The sequence below is a fragment of the Sander lucioperca genome, chromosome 16 (genome assembly GCF_008315115.2).
Source record: "Sander lucioperca isolate FBNREF2018 chromosome 16, SLUC_FBN_1.2, whole genome shotgun sequence".
In the NCBI taxonomy this organism is placed as follows: Eukaryota; Metazoa; Chordata; class Actinopteri; order Perciformes; family Percidae; genus Sander; species Sander lucioperca.
Window position 1 is genome coordinate 22,600,736 of NC_050188.1, and position 17,942 is coordinate 22,618,677.

General features: G+C 42.4%; 1 protein-coding gene across 2 annotated transcripts in view; it reads left to right on the forward strand.

The window, feature by feature from the left end:
- The first annotated feature begins 1,059 nt into the window (after positions 1 to 1,059).
- Positions 1,060 to 17,942, forward strand: part of col8a2 (collagen, type VIII, alpha 2) — a 48,119-nt gene continuing 31,236 nt past the window's right edge. For both annotated transcript variants that reach the window (XM_031323353.2, XM_035993074.1), the window contains exon 1: positions 1,060 to 1,869. The gene's annotated coding sequence lies outside the window, so the exon portion shown is untranslated. The remainder of the gene's footprint in view (positions 1,870 to 17,942) is intronic.

Consider the following 17,942-nt stretch of genomic DNA (forward strand, 5'->3'; position numbering starts at 1 on the left):
CGTGCTGTAGTAGCGAAATGTGAACCGTGATTAACCCCAAGAGAGTGCTATCATGTAATGATTATACCCTAAGAGCAGCTGGTTTTAAGCGGCAAAACAATGCCCCTTTATGAATTACACTTATCCAGTGTTATGTCTTGCATAGAGATTATTAATTGGCCGTTGGAGCTAAGAGAGTCGTTTTATGGTATTAAAATCTCTTGGTGTGTTTAATCCAGGGTTTCCGCGGAGTCTTAAAAAGTCTTAAAAAGTCTAAAATTTCAAAATCTCAATGTAAGGCCTTAAAAAGTCTTAAATTTAGTGCAGTATTACTTTATTCTTTATTTCAGACCCAGGTGGATCCATATCATATTGTGTTTAGTGTAATTTTCCTACTTCCATGTAACGCTACATCTAATGCTCATTGACATGCTCCCGCAGCGCTTTAGAATGTTTTTTTTATTTTGATTCCGTTGTGTTGTCGTTCTTTCTTTCGCTATTCAAACTATAATCTGCTGTATTACGACCACAAATAAGACGAACATGCAACTTACATTGCAGCCAATCAGCTTTCGTGGTATTATTACGAGACTGTACCACAGATATACCACATACATAAAACGGATTTTATTCTTCAGCTATGGGGAAGTGCAAGTTTAGCGATACTTGTCTTGAAAAAATGTTTCAGACGATGTTTCAGGACTCTGACATCTGACTTTTTTTTGTATAATGTCGTGATATAGGTCTTAAATTCCATTCATAATGGTCTTAAAAAGTCTTAAATTTGACTTGGTAAAACCTGCAGAAACCCTGTTAATCCCAATATCTACATGTTGAGATTGATTTTATTTGATTTGTGTGTTTGAATAGCAAATTGATAAAGGACAGGGTGATTTCTTGGAAGTTAAGTTTTGGAGGGAGAGGAGGGTTGGAGGGAGGCAGAACATGAGCAAGAAGAGACGCCTCCGAATTCCCCTCTTCTCGTCTCTTTTCGTTCCCTTCCCTCCTCTTCATCCTACCCCACCCCTCTGTGCGCGGTTGCCACCCCACCCCATCCTGCTCACTCCCCTCCTTCCTCAGTGCAGCCAGCCACAGACACTTGCTGTTTGTATGAAGGGGTTTAACCCAATGAACAATTCGGTCTGTCTTTCCCAAAATAAGCCAGTAGGAGAGGGATCGCAGAGTAAGCCAGGGAGATTGGAGCAGCGAGGTGCACAGCCCCTGGTTATAAGTCCTGGGAGTGCTGCTTGGACCCACAGCCTTTAGCTCAATATACACTGCCTTGCTGCCTGCCTGACTGCCTGACTGACTTGACTGACTGACTGAGAGTCTCACTCTCTCTCCCTCTCCTGTCCTGCTCCCTCGCTCCTTCCCTCCTACTTCCCACCCTGGAGAGCGAGAGCACACAGATTGGGAAGGTGCTCCTCAGACCTGCTTCTGGACAGCTTGAAGACGGCACAGAGAGGACGTTTCACTCTTCTCTCACTTGCTCTTTCATCCTCCCTCTCAATTTCACCATCTCTGCCACAAAGCACATGGATGGACTTTTTTGCTTTTTGCCAGAGGCAGAAAAATAAAAGTTAAACAGATTATTTACTTCACCTGCAGTTGAAAATATCTTTTTTTTTTTTTTTTTTACTTTTTTTTGTTGTTTCCCCCCTGTACTTGTGAGTAGCACTGGACCAGGGTGCAAGCTCTTTGTCCAGGAGGGCACCATTCCTCTTTTTTGGCTGCATGTTCATTGAATATCTGATGCCATCGCATCCCATGGGAGACACGCGTGGCTGAAGCAAGGAGGGAGGTAGAAGAGAGACCCACCTGAAGCTCACACCTACTGCTGCCCTTACCCAGTGTGACTCCCCTGCCCCTTATCACTCTGAGGAGAGAAAGGTAAGCCATACCTGCCCTCACGTTTCTCTGGGGCTCTGTTAGCATCCTCATGTCCTGCCATCTCTTGTTTTTCTCACTTTTCTCACATGTGGCTGCAGTGGCCGTAGCCAAAAGAAAAACGAAAGGAAAAAAAAACAAAAAACAGACGGAGCAATATCTTAGTCATGGGACTTGCATATTTCTCCTCAGTCCTAAGCTAGTTCACAGAGTAATGGCTTGCAGATTAAAAGGAACCGGTGCAGTTTGTTCAACAAGCTCCAATAATACTAACTAAATGGACACTGATTGCAATATTAAAGTAGTAGCGGTGCATCATATATTAATCTACTTTGAGTGTCCTCACTTTTATTGTAGTCATATTAGCAATTTTCTGTGTGTTTTTGACCTGATGAGCGATGGTATTGATTATTGATTCAGGTGTAGGGCTAAGACATCGCTGATGCATCCATACAGTACATCTGGGACTTTTGCTGATGATGTTGAAGTGGGCGTGGTGTATATTCGGAGTGTGTTTCGGGGTGGGGCAGTGTGGTAGTGGAATATGTACACTGGGTTTGGCTCAATAACAGATATTCTGAGTATCATCTTAAGAGGAGTGTCCTCCATGTTGATGGTTCTTGTGTTTGTGTATGTGTATGTGAATGTAACTGCTAATCATATCCTACGTTCGGTTGGCATGGACTGCAGCTTGTTTGATGCTTTTTGATAGATGTGTTAGTCTGGGAGGTTAAGGTCATATTGTGAGTGTAATGTATTAAGGTGAAGGAATACTGCAAATGGACATATGGTCCTATAATTTTTCATCTTCTCTTCTCTCTTCTCCTCATCCCCCTGTTGCTTCACTCTGTCCATCCACTGTGACGCCTCTGGCAAGCGACGCTGCATTCCATTGTAACGACATCCCTCCGTCGTGCACAGAAAGAGGACAGATAGCCGTGACTCTGAGTCTCCAGGTATCCCGCATGAAAAACTAACACAGAAAAAGGAAAAAGATGAGCAAAAATGAAAAGGGAAAAGACCAAGAGGAACACATTAGAGAAGATTCCAAAATGCATGCTTTGCTGAGGAGATACATTTTTCGATCACATGTGTTTCAATGCACCAACGCCAGGCTTTCTAAGCAAAGGAAAGAGGGAGTCACTGAGAGAGAGGTGTAGAGAGAGAGTCAGAGAAAGAGAGAGGGGGGAGAGAGTCTGGAAAAGACAGTGTGCTGGAGCTATGAAATCCAAAAACATTTGGCAACATTTGTATATTTCGTTGGCTTACGGCAAGAAAGGTCAACTGGATATGTACCTGTGTGTGTGTGTGTGTGTGTGTGTGTGTGTTGGTGCACGTGCAGCCACACATGCATGCTCCTAGGTGACCAAATCTGTGTGAGTATCAAAGTTTGGTACACAATCCTTCACGGGGAGTGGGTGAATGAATACACACTAAAGCGTGAAGTCTCCCTCCTGGCAGTGAGGTACAGCAGGAGTTCTCAGGTCTGCAAAGCTGCTGGTGCGCAGCAGCAGCAGCAACAGCAGCAGTGTCTGCTTAACTGTTCAAAGTAGTATTTGCTCATAAAGTTCAGGGCCTCTCATATTTAGTGGTTTCCAGTCAGCTTCACACCCTCTCTTCGTTTCTATTAAAGTACCTGTAGGTCAGGGGATTTATGCCCCTCCTTGCTTCACTAGCCTTTTTTTCTTGGCATGTACTTCCATGCCTGGCACATCCATGGTGGCAATATTGTGCTGTAACCATGGCAACCCCATGCCACTGACTGAGACTGTTCTCCAGTGGGTGGTAACCGGTCACTTACTTTGTCACTGGTGGCTACGAGCGGTTCAAGTGTGTTTGTGGTACATTTTTCAACCACAACTAACAGCCTCCAACCAACTGCCCATTCAGGCTTTTGATACAAAGTGCCGAAGCGCGACCAACCATACACCAACAACAGTCACGCTGAATGCACTGCGGCACACACAGCACATTTTATGCCCTGTGCAATACAAACACCTACATGGAATCAAAACACACACATTTCAAACATACTTACGCTGTCCGCTGCCAAACCGCCCGCTCGTATAGCGCTGAGACTCTCACGCCCCACTGCAGTTACTTTATAGGCCAGAATGTGTTGAAGTTGGGACTTTTAAGACTTGTTCTGATGTCAAGTGTAAAGGAACAGGGTCTTCTCTGTAACCTTTTGGTGAGATTTCATCCTCATTAGAGCAGCACAAAACATCTCTCGCTCCTGCTTCATCAAAGAGACACAGGTAGAGTGGATGCATACTTCCACCGGGGATTTAAGATGATTTTTTTCTGAGAGCAGAGAGCAAAAGAGAAAACCTTTTTCTTTTTTTAAAGAATGAAAAGTAATAGGAGCTGTCTCTGCCTTGATGCCTTCTGTTACTCACCCCTCATGGTTTGTACATTTGTTTTTACACTTTGTTGCCACAAGGGGGCAGAATACAAGGCAGTTCACTGTCGCACACAGACACAAACACATGGCATCTTGTAGTAAAGAGAAAACCTTTTACTTTGCTCTGACTGCTTTGTTGAATAATTTTGAGTCTCTCACAAATCTCACAAATCTAATCCTACAACAAATGATGTCATAACACCCAATATATTAAAGGTAGTTTCTTATTCCTCTTATTAATCTCTGATCATCATAATTTAGAGATTCAGTATCTACAAACTTAGCCAAAGACCTCTGTGTCTGTAGTCTTCTTTAATAAAGCCAAATCACTTTCAAATTTCTCTAAACACATTCATCTATAATTTGAATTGTATTCCCTGCATGTTTGCTTTTGCGTGTGTGTGTATGTGTGTGTGTGTGTGTGTGTGTGTGTGTGTGTGTGTGTGTGTGTGTGTGTGTGTGTGTGTGTGCGTGTGTATGAGAGTGCACATGTGCTTCTATTTCTCTCAGTCTAATGCCCGTGCTAGCAGGAAATGAAGGAGAATGCCAATCATTCTCAAGGAATAGTAAACGCCCACTTATTCCTTTACTTCCATGGAACCCAAACACCAGAACACACACGCATACACACACACACACACACACACACACACACACACACACACACACACACACACAAATTTCCCCTTTTGTTTCATAGGTACTTCAGCATAAAGAGGAAAGAGTGTGAAAACAGGGCACTCCTTTATGGCTTCACCAACAAAAAGTGTGTTTTCTTTTCAGCCAGAAGACCATGTCTGTAATTACAGCAATACACACACACAGACATACCGTACGTGCACACACTCTTCAGCACCTATTATAAGGCATGCTAACTGATGCTGCTGATATAATGAATGAAGAATTGCAGTGAAGGGCGGTGGAAACAGAATACAGGCCCTGGTCTTAATCACAGCCTGGACCATAACATTCAAGATTAATAGGCTGCATTTGTTTTACAGCTAAAAGCAGGAGAAGAAAAAGACAGAAACAGTATGAGACAGAAACATTGCTGCGTGCAGATGTATGAAGATTTGCATTGTGTCTCCCTCTACTTGCCTTTGCCTCATCACCAGTAGCCATCTTGGCCTGGACACGCAGCTTAGTAAATGTGAAAGTCACTCAGCTATATGGCAGATTGTGAATCTGTACAAACATACAGCCCTCCAGAGTGGATAGAGCAGCACGTTATTAATCAGCCCCTTGTATTGAAGGACATTGGTTTGGCTCTCAGTCTGTATAAGCAGATCACAGGACAAAAGGAAGAGGAGGAAAACAAAAAACAGTAGAGAGCTTTCTATTATTCTAATTCTGTTTCAAGTGTATTCAAACTCAATTTATTTATTTTTCTCTGTCACTCTCTAATTCGTTTGTCTGTCTCCCTTCCTTTATTTGTGTTTATCTGTCTCCCACTTGCTCTTTCGTTCTCTCATAACTTTGTCTGGACCAGAGGGAGTTTTTCCACTGGGCTGGCAGCAACAGGGGGACAGAGAAAGAGAGACAGGGAGAGCAAGCAGTGGGGAAGCTTGGCAGACGCCCCTTGTTATTTTTCCTGCGCCTCCCATTGACTCTGTCAGCAGTGGCTCAGTCTGAGCAGGGCCTCCAAGCTCAGAAGGGCTCGACAACATGCCCTCTTCGGCTATCAGGGAAAGGAACATATCACAGGCACGCTTAGGAGACAGAAGCACTTTCATCGCATTGGTACTTTTTCCCCTTTTAACGTTTACCTTCTTGACTTTGTTCCAGTTGTCCCAGTTTGTCCCCTTATTTCCATCCTCTCCATCATTCTTTTACTGTTACAGACTGCAAATGCTCTTGAATCAAACCCTGACTCTTTACTGGGCTCAAACTAAAACCCCTGAGGTAAAGCGAACCTTGTTCTCCAACATCAGACATTGCTTTCAGTCAGTGAGGCCTGAACAAGGCGCAATAACCAAGCCGTGGACAAAACATGTATTGAGCAATGCTTCCTGGAGTCAAATCTATATTTTTCCAATGGTGTGCCGGAGCTTTTTTGGGACGCCAGTGCGTGTTTTCAAAGAGACAGGAACAAATGGGAATGAGAGCCTCAGTGCTCATCCAGCAACAGTGCTGTTCCTAGTTAATGGGATGTGACATATTGAGTTTTCCCTGCTTCAATGCTGGATATAAGGAAGCAAGAGTTTCCCCTTGTGTCCTGAGGATATGTGTGTCCTCAGTTGTTTTTTTGTTTGTTTTTTTTTTTTTTGGGGGGGGGGAGTTAAATCCATAACAGTGAGTGAAGCTAAATGAATATTGTTTGATGTTTGGTTGGTTGAGGTAGCTGTACAAATGAGCATGAGTGTACAGTACATGCAGGAACGTTTATTTGCCTTTTGTTTTTTTTCTCTGCTCCCCCTCATTCATTGCCCCTCAGTTCACCGTCTGGCAAGAACATTGTTTGGGGCTTCCAAAAGCAGGACATTTGGGCCAACTCTTAACAGGGGTCACCTCCTCTGTATAAAACTCATATTATCCCTCTTTTCATCTTGTTACAGACATACTTCCCAAGCCAACTGTTTATTTTTATTATTTCATTTCAAATGCAGGATGGATATATCTCTCTCTGATGGGTCAATATTGAGTAAGGGATTAGAAACAGCTCTTCTGAGACCATTTGAAAAGCTCCAGACTTTGTTATTGTTCAGTCTGAGCTTGATTTAGATGTGTGCGTAGGTGTTCGTAAAAAGAGAAAAGAGACTGGGGTTATTGTGGCGTTATGGATCCCTCGGAGCAGGATAATAAAAAGCATTTTATTTCCCAGGGTCAGATTTTCTGGAGTAGGAAATGGATGCTTACTAAGTGACAAATGTATTGTGCTGTGTGCTCACACACAGTGGAGTTTCCCCCCCTCCCACTCTTCAGTAGCAGACAGCAACCTAATATCTACCATCTATCAACGAGTTTTGTTCCACCAGTTACCTCATAGTTAAACTTGCAACAAGGAATAGTTCCACTTTTTTAAAGAAATAAGCTTATGCGCTTTTTTTTGCCGAGTGTGAAGAGAAGATCTATTCCAGCCTACCAGAACCTCCTAATCTCACTAATATATAAGAAATAGTCCGACACATTTGAAGCTTTAACACTTAAAGGTGCTCTAAGCGATGTCACGCGTTTTTTAGGCTACAACATTTTTTGTCACATACAGCAAACATCTCCTCACTATCCACTAGCTGCCTGTCCCCTGAACACACTGTAAAAAAAAAAAAAATGCGGTCTCTGTAGACAGCCCAGGCTCCACAAATGGCGACAAAAACAAACTGCGCCAACCTGCACCACCAAACATAACAAACAGTGTTCCAGCCAATAACCAACTAGAAGGATTTGGGGGTGGGGGTGGGGGTTAGTGCGCGGAAGGGAGGGGAAGGGGACGGGATGAGGAGGAGGGAGGGGCGAGCTAGCCTCCGTTTTGTTTGACAATACTTCAAATGTCAACAAGAAGTGACATCACCCAACATCAGCTTAGAGCACCTTTTAAAAGTTGTACTAATTAATCAAACAAGATATAATGTGACAATTGGTGAGGTTTAGAGGTGCTAATGTTTCAACATAGCCATGCTGTTTTTGCGATAAGCTAACTGACTGCTATTGGTAGCTTCATAATCATCATATTCATATCTCATCTAACTTGGCAAGAAAGCGAATAACTGTATTTCCCAAAATGTGGTATGTACCAACAAAAACCTGTTCTTCTCTTTCAACGAGTTTGATTTCTTTATGCAAATTATGTTGTTGCAGAAAATGGAAGTTGGTCAATATAAAAATAACTGCAACATACATTTTAATTCTGATATTTCTAAACATGGCATATTTAAAACAGCGTTCATATTTTTTGGCCACTTGGGGGCAGCAGAACAAGCTGTAAACACAACATTGACACATTATCACCTTATAAAGTTCATGTGGTGAACAAGCAAACAGTTTAGAATTCATTCTAGCTTTGTGTTTCTGGCCACCTGGTGAATTGAATTGAAGTCCAATATTCACTTTCTTTTTAGCTCTGTTTTCCTAAAGGGAAATATCAGCTGCTAAATGTTGGCGGTGCAGTCACTAGAACTTAATCCAACATATGCTCTAAAAGTTATCAGTGGGAGGTTATTAAAAAAATTATAGAGACAGTTGTTTTAACATTTTATTGTAGCACATGATGATGTCAAAGTGAGTGAGCATAATATGAAATGAAAGCACACAGCACTGTCAATGTTTCTGATGTCCTTTCATATATAAATCACTCTGTGGCCTTTCAATAGCAGGTGACCACAGGTGCCCACCACATGGCCACAAACATCTGTGAGCCCTCATTCTTCCAGCCTTAAACAAACCGGCACAGTTGCCACTTTCTGCCTGGATAAACACCTCAAATTTAGCTTGGCTCACAGTGTTCCTCAAAGAGATGGATTTAAGACATACAGTGGACCAACCAAGGCTCCTGAGTTCTTTTTGGAATTTATTTTCATGTCACACTGTATTATGCATCTCAAGAGCACAAATTACGCCTCCATACAGTCTTTGGTGTACACTGATATATATTTACCATGGCTCTAATGTCATGTAAAGACAACAAATAAAAAAACAAAAAACAACTAATCAGACAAAACACAAATGTAGCTTGAGCCATTACAGTATCCCAGTGCTGGTTCTCTCAGACTTTATGTTTAAATGGCCTTGGCTTAGAGACTTAATCCTTTCTGTTCAGACTTTGAGCCCGTTGAGTAACATGTTTCATAATGAAACGCTGAAAGGCATTAGGCAGCCCAAACACAACCAGCCCTTCAAAGCTTTTCATTTTCGTAATCAGCAGTAAAGCAGTGGAACGATAAAATGAAAAAAGCAACTTTGTGCTCATTCCAGCTTGTTTGAGGTGAACGCTGTGTGAGCGTTGCTTTACTGAGTGCATTCCACATTTTGTGTATGTGTGTGTACGTGGTCTACAGTTCTCTTGTTTCTGTTTATGTGTACAATATATGTAATACTTCCTGGAGTTAGACAGGAAAAGCAATGCAGTTTGGCAGCATGCCTAAGTGCTTAAAGAAACTGTTGAAGAAGAATTATTTCATGCTCACAAGACAGGAAGGGTTGTTGCTTTGCCTTACAATTTAGGAAGGATAAAAGCGGAGTAGAGTTTCATGGAGAACATTTGAGATGCTGCACAGTGAAGACTAAAATAAACAAACACTACTAATTGGATGACAGCCTCACCGTTTGCCTCTCCATCACGCATTTGCTCCGTTTTGTTTGTGGGTAACATAAGCAAGCATGCAAGCATGTATGGACAGATTTTCTTTATAAAAACTGGCATTTCAGTACATGTCCCCCATCACGAGACATATGTACAGTGTATATTTCTGCAGATCAAATACAATATTCAGCTCATGCTAATTTACCCATATACAGTAGGTCACCCTTTTCCATGTATGAGAACAAGATTAGGGAGATTAGGAGTTGCTGTTGGCTGTAGGAACACAGCTGTAGTTGCATAAAGCAACACAGAAGTGAACTGTTTTATTAAAAGGTCAAAGATTTACATGACCTAAGTTGAAATCTGGATGTTCAATAGATGAGAGATTGCAGAATGAGTGGACGGAAATAAAACATCTTCTACCTGACGTTAACCATGCAAGTCTGCAATTGGTTGGACAGCGAAAGCTACAGAAGTACAACCACTTCTGGGAGGATGTTCTTTGGCCAACTAACAAAATACTTAATTACGGAGGGTTTTGAATCAATTACCACTCACTTTCATGTGGTTTGCAGATGGCCACGCACTCTCCCTCCCCACTTTTCCTTCTCTTTCCTTTGCGAGCCGCCAGCAAAAAAGGCCTGCTGTGTTGCCTCATTGCTAATTTGAACCAGAGAAGTGGTCATTTCCTAACAGTGGGCCCCGGCCTGCTCCGCAAGCCGAACCAACAACCAGCCCAATGGAGCCTGAGCTGGACCGCTCCCAAAGTAGGGTAGAAACCACACAAACCCAAGTCTTCCTGACATGTGGTGAAAGTGTGATATGGATATGGGAAACATTGTGAAGGGTTAGGAATGAGGGATGGCGATGGATCTGTTTGGAAGAGAAAGAAAGATCGAAGTGGGACATGATGAAAATTTGGGATAGGAGAAAGGGGTGGTATTTGTGGGAAAGAGGCAAAGAGAGGTGAAAGTACAAGAAAAGATTTGAAGTTAGAAGAAGCAGAAAAGAGAAAATAAGCTTGGTCTGAGGAGCACTCAGTTTGTAGCAACCATATGGCGTCTTTGATCTGGCCGAAGATTTGAACCAGTGTCAGCAGAAACATGCAGGGGCCGCCTGTTTGCTCCCAGACACAGATCATTCCTCCATGAATTACTCTGCCTTAGTTCGCCGCAACCTCTTTACTACTCCAATGTTTGTTTACCCTGTCGGAAACACCCGGCCCATTCCTCAACTTGAGCAACAAGCTCAGTAATACCCCAAAACTCCTGCAATCAGCTAAACCTTCTATGCCGTTAATCTCTAGAGGGAAGCAGAAATCTCGGTAGTTTTGAAGATTTAAAAGATACATTTGAGTCAAACAGTGCTGCCTTTATTCTGTAGGTTATTCAGTAACAGAGTAATTTCTCATTTAGTCCTATAATCCATTCATTCTACTCCAGTCACTGTCTTCCATTATCGGGACGAGGCATGTTCTGTATCCCTGGTAGTCTGGAAGGAAGAGGGAGGGATAACAAGGAGGCGGAGGAGGAATATGAGGATGCAGACATGATCGTTACAGTGAGAGGATGTGTCCTGAATGCTGTGTCCCTGCCTTATGACAGCCTGCTGATTCAAACCTCATGTTTGGAGGCTTGTTCATGGTTGGACTGCAAAAGATGTCCATCTACTAAAGGGCTTTAGTAGCATCAAGAAATCTTGTTTTTCTCAAAACTGCACTTAACAATATTTTAACATGAACTATTGACTATTCTTTTTTTAATTGCAATCTCTTGCAAGTCCCCACCTTTAGCACTTCTTTAATAATATTGTGTATTTTACAATATTAGATAGAATACTATACAAAAAAATAGATAGTTGGACTCTCAATGGGAAAGACTATATTGCATACCCAGATTGAGAGGATATATGTAAATTACTCTTTTACAAATGACTTTACCGATGACTTATGATGGGCATTATTCTGTGAAACCTGCTAGCAGGAAGGCATGCAGATATGTAGAAATTCAATTTCAAAGCTTGAACCTTGTCTTCATTTGGAGTAAAAACAGACATCTGCGTTGTGTGGAAATGGTTAAAATATCCAAAACATAAGGAGAACCATAGATCTGTGTGCTTTATCCCTCTCTGGGAGTGAATCAGTCAGGACATCTCGTCTTGAGGGATGCTTGGAAAGGACAGCTCAGACAAGCCAGGCATAACACAGCAGGGAAACGCACAAGCAGCCATCCACTCTCATGTGGAGACAATGACAAATCCAGACCCCATCAACACTTATGGGGAATGTGCGGAGATACCCCCTCCAAGTCAGTGCAGTACACACTAACAGCGCCCTAATGAATTGAGGGCCTTTCCCTGGTGGGCTGTATACGTGTGTGATCTGAAAACCAGGTTCGCTGACATTTCTCTCTGTGTTGTATCTCTTTCTGTTCCCATGCAGAATTCTGTTGATCACAAGTGTCTTGCGGTTTCCTCTAGAGTTTTGCTTGTCGAATGGCTTCTCTCAGCGAGCAGAAAGTGATGATAGTCAGATTCCAAAAGAAAGATAATGCTCCTGTTGCACAATATGTTACTATTGTGGTCCAGTTGCTCCTGATAATAAGGAAGATTATTCACTATTTAAATGACCATGTTATGTAATGTTGACATCTAAATGTAACATTATATTAAGATCCAGACCTCAGAAACGCTCTACCTGCAGAGATTTTGTAAGCAGGAAGTGGTCCATTTTGATGATGGAAAAAGTGTAAAATGAGAGAAATGCATTTTATTTTTCTTAGCTAAGCAATTAAGATTGATATTCTGAAGACTATGGGCTATGTTGTGTCACTGACTTGGTTACTTTGAAGTAGTGTAAAACTCTAAAGCTGCAATTATTGGACAGATCTATTCCTTTCCTGGAATCAAACTAGACACGTTTTTGTTTGCAGCAACTATGTTAAGAAAGAAACAGCCCAGTATCCCAAGGAATTATGTCCATTTTGAACAATTCCACACCTCACGATTTATGTCCCTTTCCAACATTCATTGCCAAAGCAGAATGTAGTGTGCCCTTTATGTAGAGGGCGAGGCTGAGAGTATGTAGTTTTGCAGAATCATCCATTATTGAGGTTCTTGTCTGGTGTTAGGGTTGGAAGAAAATGGGAATTAGTTCAAGAATCTGATTGGCAGGTTTGCTGTTATCTTTACACACAAACACCATTGATTGTCAAAGAACTACTGTTTGGTGAATCTACGGGGTTTCTCACTGCGGCTTTCCTTCTTGTTCAGTGATACAAAATCAAACAAATGTGTGAACGTTAAGGAATGCACCGCATGGAGTCTGCATTGATTAATCTGCAAATCTCCTCCATGTGACACTCCTCCTGCATCATACCCATTACATTGCTCTCAATGCGATTGTTCAGCGAGGAGGGGAAAAAGAAAAGCTGCAATGCTGCCAGGGTCCAAAATTGTCCAAATAGTTCTCAGCCCTGCCAGACACAACAGCATATTCACAGTCTTGCCTGTCTGTAGATTAAATTCAGTCTGGCACATTTTGATCCCATCCTCTGTTGTGTTCTTTAGCAGTTTTGGCATTTTGCTAAGATACTGCCTACATGTCTTTTTTGTCTATTGTCAAGAGTCGGCATGGCAGCGTGGTTGTTCGTCGTCTGCAAAACACATATAAGCCCTGCTCTCTGCTCAGGAGCTGAAACCTTATGTATCCTCTTTCTTATTGATAGTCTAAGATCCAGGGAGGAAGGAGTGTTGTAATGACTGATCTGTAATCTCAGCTACACCTCATTCTATGTCCTCCCCGCATCTTCTCTCTACGTTTCTCCACTGGTCCATCATTCACTCCATAGAGGGCGTCTGGAATGTGTCTGTAATCACTTTCACTGCATTTTTCTGCAACAAGAGGGGAGCTCAGACAGTAACACAAAGTGTCTATGGTGGGTGGATGCATTTGCAGAGATGCAGACAGGCAGACAAAGTAATGGATGGTGGCATTTGTTCAGTGGCGTAACGAGCCAACACTGGGCCCTTAAGCAGGATTATCAAGGCGGGCCCCCCTACTACAGCACGTGATGACAGCGAAATGTCCAGGAGTAGGCTACCATCAATAGGACAGGATAGGATCATAGAGACACAGCATATAAGAGATGAGATGATAATCAGGAGTAGCCTACGCGCACCACAACAACAACAAAAACACTGGTGAATGCGCACCATAACACATGAAAAAACACACAAGGGCAGTCCCTCCAGGATTTCGCGGCCTTTTTTTTAGATTGTTGCGGCCCAAAATGCTTGATTTCGCGGGAGCGTTTGTAAAAAATTGCGATAAAAGTTGTGATGTGATGAGTTTTGTATGTTTGTTGCAATGAAGTTTTGGAAGACAGTGAAAGTTGCAAAAAAAGTTTTTGTACAGTTCTTTTAAAAAAAAAAGGAAACTTGTTTTGGGGAGAATAATAATTATTAGGCTACTATTAATTAATTACTCTGGGCTGAGATTTCCTAGGTACCTTACCAAAAAGGCTCAGGATGCTGCAAATGTTGGAATAATATAAAAATGGCTAGTGGATTTAAGACAAAAAGTAATAATTCATTGAATGAATCAAATTTGAACATGTGTCAGTGGCTTGTTGATCTTTACATTGTTAGTTAATTTCCTATCCTGGGCTGGGACACACATTCGGTTTGATAAAGTACTTATTGGACTTTAACTTAGCATTGCACTTACAATAACGAGCGTAGCTGTCCTCAATTTAGGTCATCCTGTACGTCTCATCTCTGGTTTTTCCTGCATCCACCGTGTGTGATTGTGAGTGTTTGTGTGTGTGTGTGTCAGTCGCGGGGGGAACTCAGCAGATTGAAACAGCAGCAGCTTTCAGCAACTTTATAGTGAGTTAATAGTTAAAAAATTGTTACAGCGTACATTGATGTTAAAATGTTTACAGGTTGGCAGGACGGTCTGAAATGTTTTGCACCGTCTTTCGCTGTACGTTTTGTTGGTAAATATGAGATGTTCGAGTCACACACGTGAAGAGAACGGTCTCTGAAACAAGGAAATTAATTTGACTCGTTCTCACTCCCGCTTGGTCAGTGGCCAAATGCGATAGGGGGCCCCGGCTGTCAATCAATATCTTCCGGTCACGCGGGCCCCTGATTGGTCCGGGCCCGTAAGCACCGCTTACCCTGCTTAGCGATAGTTATGCGTCTGCATTTGTTGGCTGAGAAAATCATCTGATCTACAGATATAGAAATTAAGACTGGACCGTTTATTTCAAAAGTGTCTTGGAACAAAAAACATCTTTGTTTTGATGACCTATGATGCTTTGGGAAACCCACTTTTAAACCCAGATGGAAGGGTTTTGTCTCCACTGTCAGTCTAGACTGTATTTATTTTCACATCTGTGCTTGTGCGATAAGCAAATTGTTGCCATTACCTTATGAGTGTGAGAGGGCAATTGTGTTGTTGTTGTTGTTGTTGTGTGTGTGTGTGTGTGTGTGTGTGTGTGTGTGTGTGTGTGTGTGTGTGTGTGTGTGTGTGTGTGTGTAGGGGACTCTCGCACACAAGCAAAAATGAGGGTTACCACTGTACGAGATGTGGTGAACATCAAGAGGTGGAGGTGGAGGGATGGGAGGGGAGTGGGTGGGTGAAAGAAATTTGGCATGGCTGATGGAAACGGGGCCTGGAGCCCGCACACACTTGCGCATAAACACACACACGCAGAGGACAGACACCAGCAACCATCATTCAAACAGCATTTTAAGGGCTATTTAAGTCATTCCAATAAAAACTGCAGCCGTTATAATACGTTGTCCAGGGGAGACAGAGGGAAAGGAAAGTTATGGCATGGGTAGGCTCAGGGTAAGGAGTGGTAGAAAGAAAATTGCAGGGAGAGTTAGTCAGACAATGTTTGTTTTTAAGTCTGCAATCTTTTTAATGCCATTCTCCCTCCCTGCTTTTCTCTGTGAGAGGGAGGTGAGTTTTCCAGTCTGGGAAAATGATTTAGTGACAGCAGGAAGGTGCAAAGGGTTTATATTCCTGCCAGTCTTATCAGTAACCAGTTCAGTTCTTCCCGCAGCTAAACGTGATATTTCCTATTGGTGTAGTTCTGTAGCCTTGAAGGCAGTGATGCAACACTGATGCAACTTTGTCCACTGTTCCCAAATACTGACCCCATTGTTGGCAATTTGTTGTCAGGAAACATTTCATGGGACGTTTGACCCCTGTGATGCACCTTACCACCTTTTGCTAGTGCTAATATCGACCTCATGTGTCACCCATCACCTATATGCTGCTGTTGTTTGACTCACCTACCCAGCGCCCTTCCACTTAAGACCGTAGACTACCTCAGACACAGAGATCCTCACCCGAAAAACATGACAGACCAGGCTGACATGTAACAGGAAAGTGTGTGTGTGTGTGTGTGTGTGTGTGTGTGTGTGTGTGTGTGTGTGTGTTTGTGTGTGTGTGTGTGTGTGTGTGTGTGTGTGTGTGTGTGTGTGTGTGTGTGTGTGTTTGTGTGCGTGCGTGCGTGCATGTGTGTGTGTGTGTGTGTTTGGGTGTTTGGGGGGGGTATCTGTCTGCCTCACAACTTTAAATCTCCGTCCAGGACCAACAACCGCACATGCAGCGTTGCATTCCGACGACTGTTATTTTCGGCATTATGTCTATTTGCACTGTTCTCAACTGAAGGTCTGTGAAAAGCCATCTAAACACAGCTCTCATACCACGCAATCCTGGCCAATGTTAGCACAGCGGACTGAGTGCAAATATGGAGCAGGGTGATGGAGATGTCGGATAATCTGTGCTCCTTGACTTCGTGGTGTGTTCTTCTTTTTGGTGTCCTTAATCCTTTTTCGTTTTCACCAAGACAGCAGCATGTGAAGAATGCAAATCCTCATATCTCTTCACCCAAATTACAAAAGACATTTTCTTACTTACCTCTAGTGGTACAGTATCTAGCTATGCAGATAGTAATGGTTTCATTTGTCAATGTTTTGAGATATCCATCTCTGAGATTTTTGCCTCCACTCTAAAAATACAATGCTGGTGAATATAATTTTACTGTATTTGTGATGTTCACAGCAATAATCCACCACATTAACTGTCTACATAGCTAAAATCCACCACACATACGTGAGAAAATTTGTTTTTATAAATAAAATAAATTAAATTTGTAATTTGGGTGAACTTACCCTTTAAACAGCCATGCCCCATTGATGTTGTACTGTATTACGATGGACTTCTTGATGCTTTTTGTGCCCTGTAGCAACAGTATTGCATGCAGATCTATATATATATATATACTGTATATGTACATGCACACACACACATACAGACATGTGCATACACCTACATGCATGTATACAAACCCACCCTCTCAAATGTTCTGAGGCTCAGACCACAGAACATTTTTACAGACCATTTAAAAGCCAATACCTTTGATTTACAGAAGACATATAAGCTTGTTCTCCTTTATACCCATTTACCACAAACCTCACTCTCAACACGCACCACCTCCACCTCCAACATACATAAAGTTTTTATGAACTCATGCTTTGAGCAGGAGTTGATGTCTCCTGTCCCCATCTCGTTTTGTTTTGCATAGTAAAAAAAAAGTGTTGGGGTTTTCAGTCCTACCTCTCCAAACCTAAGTAAACATGCTGCCTTCCAAACCATACAGCGTCACGCTAAAGAGACGCGTCAGACTGGGCCCGGGGAAATGCTTTCTCAGCAGCAGATGAGTGATGAGGAAGGAGAGGTTTTGTGGGCAATTTACATACGTGGGACTTTGAGTCATTTTGGGGTCGTTTGTGGGCTGCAAGCAGCCATGCCTTTAGCTCTGGACAGACCATCATATCTCTGTTTGATGGACTTTATTCACACATGTTCTTTTAGTAACATTCGAGCAAAATCTCACACTTTTAAAAGGGGAAAATGAGAGAAATGTGTTTGGTGTTTCTCATTTGCAAGAGGAGCGAAGAGGGGAGACAATAGACAGAAATACTAGACATACAATCCATTGCCCTCAGAGCACAGATTTCAGATTTGGTCGATGACATCCACCTCGCTCCCTCCCTCTGCGTTGCCTGCTAGCATGGTGCTGCTTAACTGGAAAACAATGGCAGAAGTCCTCCATCTGGTTGCAGTTTGTATCCCTTGCCAGTTTGAGTGGGAGTGATAGAGAGACCTCCAAGGGGCTTAAAACAACAACAACTCGCAGTCGAGAAGGCTGGTTGCATATTTCCAGCTACTGTAGCAATAAATACACTCACACACATATTCATACACACAGAGAGACCCAAGCAAGTAACTATTAAACTGATATAATTCTGAAATCTGGTGACTGATTTCATTCAAGGAAATGGCAGAATGAACAGGTGTTGGAAAGATGTTAAAATGATGAACTGTATGATGAGACAGAGGGAGAAAAAGTATGA